This window comes from Galeopterus variegatus, unplaced genomic scaffold, assembly GCF_000696425.1.
Source record: "Galeopterus variegatus unplaced genomic scaffold, G_variegatus-3.0.2 Scaffold46, whole genome shotgun sequence".
In the NCBI taxonomy this organism is placed as follows: Eukaryota; Metazoa; Chordata; class Mammalia; order Dermoptera; family Cynocephalidae; genus Galeopterus; species Galeopterus variegatus.
Window position 1 is genome coordinate 433,282 of NW_007726157.1, and position 7,979 is coordinate 441,260.

A 7,979-nucleotide genomic window follows, 5' to 3' on the forward strand; every position below is an offset into this window, starting at 1 on the left:
TAAAAATTTGGGTTTTTTTTAATGCTGAAATAAAAACTCCATAGGAAAAACATTTTCATGTCCTCAGCTCTTGGGCTGAGTAGTGGTTTTATCTCAGCATTGTGCTACAGGCATAATTATTGGGTCTTCTCCTTAGCAATGTTATATTACTGCCTTGTCAGTTATAATCTTCTCACCGGAATAGTGGATTTCTTTCTAGAAAGAAAGAAGTGGCTCTTTCTAGACTGCATTACATGACAGTCCTTTTTTTAGGAACTGGCAGTAGTCAGTTCTTAAAGAAAGACAGACTTGAGAAGTTTCCTTTAGCTCTCTTTTCCACTAAGGACTGACAGGTAGCTAACACACTGGTGGCCAAACTTCTGAAGGAATTCTTCTATAGTCTTTGAAACTGTAATTTGACAATATTTTTGATCAAGTTATCTGTCATCTCTTAGCCAGCCGTTTCATTAAGTATTTATTACATACACAAGAGCCTAGCCTGCATGAGGCATCGGTTTACAGATAGGTTGAGAGATAAGTACATGAAAGAGTAAACAAAGCACAGTGTAGAAAAGAATAATTATTGGAAGAGACAGTCCTCTTGGGCCTCTTGTGTGCCTAGACTGCCAAGGCCCTGATGACAGTTTTGCCTGGGCCATCTTAGGGCTTATGTAACTAGTAACCTAGTAACCTAGGACAAGCAGCAGGCTTAACTGCTTGCTGTAAAAGTGGTGGGTTCCTTGCACTCAGTATTCCTCAGCTTGGTATCCATCCAGACCCATTGCGTTACCTCTGTGGAACTGAAGACCAGGGGAACTGACTCAATTAGGGTGATGTTCATTCTCCCTGCTGTGCCATGAGTGATAAAGTCTTTTGCCTCTGATCCAGGAGTCTCATGTCTTCTGTCATCATGCACGAGGCTGTGACAGGCTAACACTGATTTGTAAGTCAGGTAAAATAGGATCCTAGACCAACAAGGATAGCATATTTACTGACAGAGACAAGATTTTCTGGAAAACAAATCATGGGCCAGGTTCAGGAATATAAGACTCCTCCGTATGGTCTGGAAATGAAACTTTTCACCCAACTCATGGGTACAGGGCGAAGATTGGAGGAAACTAAGGGTTTCCACTGTCCTACCCATTACTGCTGAGCTAATGTTTAAAGACTTAGCAATAAGAGGTAGGATTGAAACAAGCTCTCCAAATGATGCCTTGATTGTCACTCCAGACAGGAAGAGGAAGGGATGTTTTCATGACAGGGTCAGCAATTCCTCCGGCCTTAGCTGAAAGGCAATTTGGCTGTGGCTGCTGTGTCAAGAACTCTCCAAACATAAAATACATGGTATCAGCAATAAGAACCTTGCTTTTAGATTGAGAGCTTTGGGTGGACTGAAAACATGAGGAAGTGATTTGGCTGAGCCACAAACAGTCACAGCACTGTTCAAATGCAAAAGTGAATGCACAACCTTACCTAAAAGTTCAGAGAAAACCGCACTCACAGACCGAGCTCCTGCAACAGCCAACTTATCTAGCAGTGAGGACAAGAAATGGTGCAGGAGTGAGAAGGTGCCAGAGATTTCAGGGTAAAATGTAGCAGTGTGCAGGGGAGAAGAAAGAAGCCCCTGGACCCCAGTTCTCTCTGATGCTGGGGGCATCATCACTGCCACAGAAGTAGTTCTCTTTGTTCAGGCACTGACCCTGGAGCAAGGGGGTAAAGGAGAAAAAAGGCTGACAGTTGAGTTTCTTCCCACAGCTAACCTCATCTACCACCCTCCTGGTTGGGGGACAGTGTGATCTGGCACCAATTTGCCATCTGTTGCTCCTGCCATGTGTAGTTCCTGACTAGTGCATATTCTTAACTCCTCAGTGTGTGTTCCTATAGTGGAAAAGGCATTTGGACATGCTCCATGGCAGGGAAGAGCTGCTAGACAGCCCTGTGGGTGGGGCTCTCAGTGGTTCAGTGTAATGCTGTGACTTCCAAACCTGAATGTGTAGTGAAATTGATGTGTTAAGTGCCTACACTTACCTGTTTCATAATTGTTCATGGGATTCTCCCTTTCAAGTGCTGCCATAGGTAGACAGGTGATAGAGGGGTGTGTAAATCATTCCCCCGAACTCTCCCTCTCCCCTCCCAGGTGGTCCAGCAGAAACTAATAGAGTCCCAGGAGAAGAAAGGAAAATCACTGCTTTTGAACAATTTCAGTAAAGTTGCAGGATACAAGATCAACACCCAAAAATCTGTAGTGTTTTTATACTCCAACAACAAACTAGCAGAAAAAGAAATCAAGAAGGCTAGCCCATTTACAGCAGTCACCAAAAGAATAAAATACCTTGGAATCAATTTAACCAAGGAGGTGAAAGATCTCTACAATGAGAACAACAAATCACTACTGAAAAAAATTAGAGGACACAAAAAGATGGAAAGACATTCCATGCTCTTGGATTGGAAGAACTAACGTGAAAATGTCCATAATACCCAAAGTGATCTGCAGATTCAGTGCAATCCACATCAAAATACCAATGTTATTCTTCACAGAAATAGGAAAAAAAATCCTAACATTCATATGGAACAACGAAAGATCCCAAATAGCCAAAGCAATCCTGAGCAAAAAAAATAAAGCTGACTTCAAATTATACCAGAAAGCTATAATAACCAAAACATCATGGTGTTGGCATAAAAACAGACACTTGGACCAATGGAACAGAATTGATAACCCAGAAATCAACCCACAAACTTACAGCCAACTGATCTTCAGCAAAGGTACCCAAGAACATACATTGGGGAAAAGAGTGCCTCTTCAATAAATGGTGCTGGGAAAACTGGACATCCATATATAGAAGAATGAAACCAGATCCATACCTCTCTTGCCACATATCAGAATCAACTCAAAATGGATTAAAGACGTTAATATTAAAGACCTCAAACTATAAAACTACTGAAAAAAAACATAAGGGAAATAACTTCAGGAAGTAGGACTGGGAAAGACTTTATGAATGTGACCCCAAAAGCATGGGCAACAAAAGGAAAAATAAACATATGGGATTAAGTCAAAGTAAAAGCTTCTGCACAGCAAAAGAAAAAATTACCAGAGCAAAAAGACAGCCTACAGAGCGGAAGAAAATATTTGCAAACTATGCATCTGACAAAAGATTAATATCCAGGATGTACAAGGAACTCAAGCAACCTAACAGTAAAAAAATACAAATAACCCAATTAAGAAATGGGCAAAGGAGCTGAATAGGCATTTCTCAGTGGAAGACATTCAAAGGCCAACAGACACATGAAAAAATGCTCAGCATCAGGGAAATGCAAATCAAAACCGCTTTGAGATATCATCTCATCCCAGTTAGACTGGCTATGATAAAAAAGACAGAGAATAACAAATGCCAGCAAGGATACAGAGAAAGGGGAACACTCCTACACTGTTGGTGGGACTGTAAATTAGTACAACCATTATGGAAAAGAGTACGGAGGTTTCTTAAACAACTACAGGTAGAACTACCATACGATCCAGCAGTACCACTGCTGGGAATATACCCAAAGGAATGGAAATCATCATGTTGAAGGGATACCTGCACTCCCATGTTTATCATAGCTCTATTTACAATAGCCAAGACTTGGAACCAACCTAAACATCCATCATCAGACGACTGGATAAAGAAAATGTGATATATTTAAGTAATGGAATACTACTCTGCCATAAGAATGAAATATTGCCATTTGCAGCAACATGACTAAACTGGAGAAAATTATGTTAAGTGAAATAAGCCCAGCACAGAGAGAGAAATACCACGTGTCCTTACTGATAAGTTAGAGCTAAAAAAATTTTTAAAAAGAGAAAGATACAACAATACGCTGAATTTTCAAAGGAGAGAATAGAACTGAGGTTACCAGAGGCGTGGGGGGGTGTTAAGGGGGGAATTGGTAAAGGGTCACGAAAAATGAGTACATTATGTAATGTTGAATATACTAATTATCCTGATTTGACCATCACATTGCACACAGGAAGACTGATATTCAACTCTGTACCCGACAGACATGTACAATCAACTATGTTACAATAAAAAATTTTAAAAGACTTACTGGAAGTCAGAGCACTTTTCCCAGCACACATTGTCATCTATCTGACGCAGCCACCAAGTACACCTGTTTTGAAAAAAGGCAGCTATTACCCTACTACTGAGCTCTTGAAACTGAATGCTTGACCCATGGAAGCTTTATGACTTGCTGGTCTGACATCTTGATTTGGGGTGGGTCAACTCAAACTGGAGGATTAACATGATGGGAAGGGACCTACAGGCCTTGCTAGTAAAGTAGAAATGATATATTTGAGAGTGTAGCTACCCTGGCCCTAGCAGTATCTCAATTTTACCTGAAAAGTTATAGCTACCGGAGGGGAGGGGAAATTTTGTGCCCAACTCCACTGCCTGAAGCAAAGCCACTAGCTTAGTGGGGGTCCTTGTTCACAGAGTGCCTGGTTTAGTCCAATTGCTTGGCAGCAATTTTTGCCAAATCCCAACAACATTTTTTTTTATGTAGCTATAGATAATTCTAAAATATATATGGAAAGGTGAAGAAACTAGAATAGCTAAAACCATTTAGAAAAAGGAAAACAAAGCAGGAGGAGTCATTCTACCCAATTTCAAGACTAGGGTAATCAAGACTGATACTGTTGGAGGGATAGACTCGTAGATTAATAAAGTGGATAGAGAACCAGAAATAGCCTTACACAGATAGTGTTGACTGATTTTGACAAAAGTGCGAAAGGAGAAAAGATAGTCTTTTTAACAAATGATGCTGGAATGATAGGTATAAAGCAGGCAAAAATATGACCCACTACTTAAACCTCATACCTTATATAAAACTTAAAATGATTCTTAGGTTTAAATTTGAAATATAGGGCCGGCCCGTGGCTCACTTGGTAGAGTGCGGTGCTGATAACACCAAGTCCACGGGTTCGGATCCCATATAGGGATGGCCGGTTAGCTCACTGGGTGAGCGTGGTGCTGACAACACCAAGTGAAGGATTAAGATCCCCTTACCGGTCATCTTTTTTAAAATAAATAAATAAATAAATTTGAAATATAGAACTTTTAGGAAAAAAACATAAAAGATCTAGGCTAAGCAGAGAATTTATAGACTTGACACCAGAAGTATGATCCCTGAAAGAAAAAATTGATAAATTGGACTTCACCAAAAATAAAACTTTTGCTCTGCAAAAAACCTGATGAAAAGATGAAAAGACAAGCTACAGTCCGGTAGAAAATACTTGCAAGCCATATATCTGACAACTCATATCTAGAATATATAGAACTCTCAACACTAAACAGTAAAACGACAAACAACCCAATATAAAATGGATAAAAGACATGGAGACATTTTGCCGAAGAAGATAAATGACTAACAAACACATGAAAAGATGTTCAGTATCGCCCTCCATCTGTGAAATGCAAATTAAAACCACAGTAAGACACTCTATACACCTATCAGAATGGCTAAAGTAAATAACACCAAGCACTGGCAAGGATGCAGAGCAACTGCATCACTCATACATGGCTGATGGTTATATAGAACGGTACAGCCATCCTGGAAAGTAATTTGATAGTTTCTTTAAAAACTAATTATATACTTACCATATAACCCAATACTTCCACTCCACAGCACTTATCACAGAGAAAGGAAAACTTATGTTTACACAAAAACCTGTACATGATTGTTTATAGCAGCTTTATTTGTAATAGCCAAAAGCTGGAATCCACCAAAATGTCCTGCAGTAGATGAGTGATTAACTCTGTCATGTTCATGCAGTGGAACACTACACAATAAAAAGGAACAAACAATTGATACACACTACTTGGATCTCAGGGGCATTATGCTGAGTGAAAAAAGGCAATCTCAAAAATTTCACATTATTCCATTTATGTAATGTTTTTGAAATGACAAAATAATAGAGATGGAAACTAGCAGTAGCCTGGGGTTAGGGATGGTGGGGGGTAGGGAGATGGGGTGTGTGTGTGTGTTGATATTGTGCATTATGTAAAGGCAATCGTTGAAGGAAACTGGGTAAAGGATACACAGGGTGTCTCTGTACTCTTAACAACTTCCTATGAATCTATAATTTCAATATAAAAAACACAGCAGGTGAAATTTGATATACAGGCTATATAGCTTACTGACCTGTGCTTTAGAGCAACAATCAGATAAATCAAATGCTATCTTAGTGCATTATGAGTTGTCAGTATTGCTAGAACTTGAGAGTCCTTGAAGATACCTTAACAGTTGATTTCATTTGTTTCAAAAACTTTAAGCAAAGTTATTGAAACTACTAACATTCATCCTTGATAGTAATGTCAAATATATGCCACAACATTTTGGCCACTGACATTCTTTGAGCCTATGAGTGCAAGTGACATACTGATCTTAAAAAGAACATGGCTAACTGTGCGCCAGACTTTAACACGAGTAGTTTCACCAAGGTCCATGGGCTCATAGACTGTGCCTAGAGCTAGATGAGGCAATGTTCATTTGGGATAATATAAAGAACAAAAGTTAAAAATAAATTGTACATAGGCCCTACATTTGTGAGCATTATAGAAACTATAAGCTGAAGCCTTCTGTGGGTCTCTCTTTTTCTTGGCCAATACCCTTTTATAGACATCTTGAGTTGGTTTACAGATGTGCTACACGTCATTGGATTTTGGACCATACCTGACAGATTGTCAAATTATGGACTCTTCTTAAAAGACAGATTTCTAGGGGCCGGCCCGGTGGCGCACTGCTACAGTGCGCCGCTTGGGAGCGGGGCGGCGCTCCCGCCGAGGGTTCGGATCCCACATACAGACCGGCCACTCACTGGCTGAGCGAGGTGTGGGCGCAGCACCGAGGGTTGCGATCCCATTGCCGGTCCCGGTCTGGTGCGGGCGCGACACTGAGGGTTGCGATCCGTTGCTGGTCACGAAAAAAGACCAAAAAAAAGGAAAAAAAAAAAGACAGATTTCTAATATTAAGAACAAATCAGTCTCTCATTTGATAGACTGACCCTAAAAGGTGTGTCTTGCTCAGAGCCCTTACTTAATACAGAAGTCAAAACATTGCCCTAGGTATAGAAGCATTAGAACATCTTTTAATCAAGTAACCACTGCTATGTAATGGCACATACAAGAGGCTCACAAAATATGTTGCATGTAGTTGGAAACAACTGAGACAACAGAAATGCCTAATGTGGTGCTGGGACAGCAGAAACTTAAAGCAATTGGCCTATTGTATGTCACTATTATATTCATCAATTTTTCTGGATGCCAAGGAGAATATGAAAAATCTCAAGCTTGCCAGTTGAATTTGCTTTCTTGTGTGGAATTAGTTCACTGTGACTTCAGTACCAAAGCCTTTGGCCAGTGTATACCCAGTAATGTTTGTTAAGATACCCAGACTCAGGAGCTTTGGAGGATTCTCCCAGATTTTTTGCTGAGTGGCTTTAAAGACCCTTTTTCTTTTATTTGCCTCCATTTCAGAGCACATCTTCCAGGACACTGCTGGTAGTAATAAGGTTATGAAACAGTAAACTCTGCTAAAGTAGAGTCCCCTTCTGAGAATTATCATAACCAGAAAGCAGTGGAGATAGGCGAAATCTGAAACAATAAGTAATCAGAAAGTTAAGTGTACATTGCTTGTACTTACATTCAAACATCCTACTTGAGACCTGTCAATTCAGATAAGGCACCACCGTATTTCCTCCCATACTTTTATAAAGTTATCACAATTCTGTCTGGCTGACTCCCTCCTGCAAGTGCAGAGCAGATTGATTAAACCTCCTCCAGTGTCCTCTAAGCCCCAATCCCTCCAGCATGGGCTCTGCAGAACCCCTTCCTGCCTATTTCCTCTGTTCAGTGTTTTCTTGCCTCCATCTCAAAAGAGGTCTTGCCCTCCAGTTTTGGAAGAAATGAGCCCTTGGCCTGTCCAAGTCCATCCTGTCCTCCTATCCCTACTCTGATTTTCCC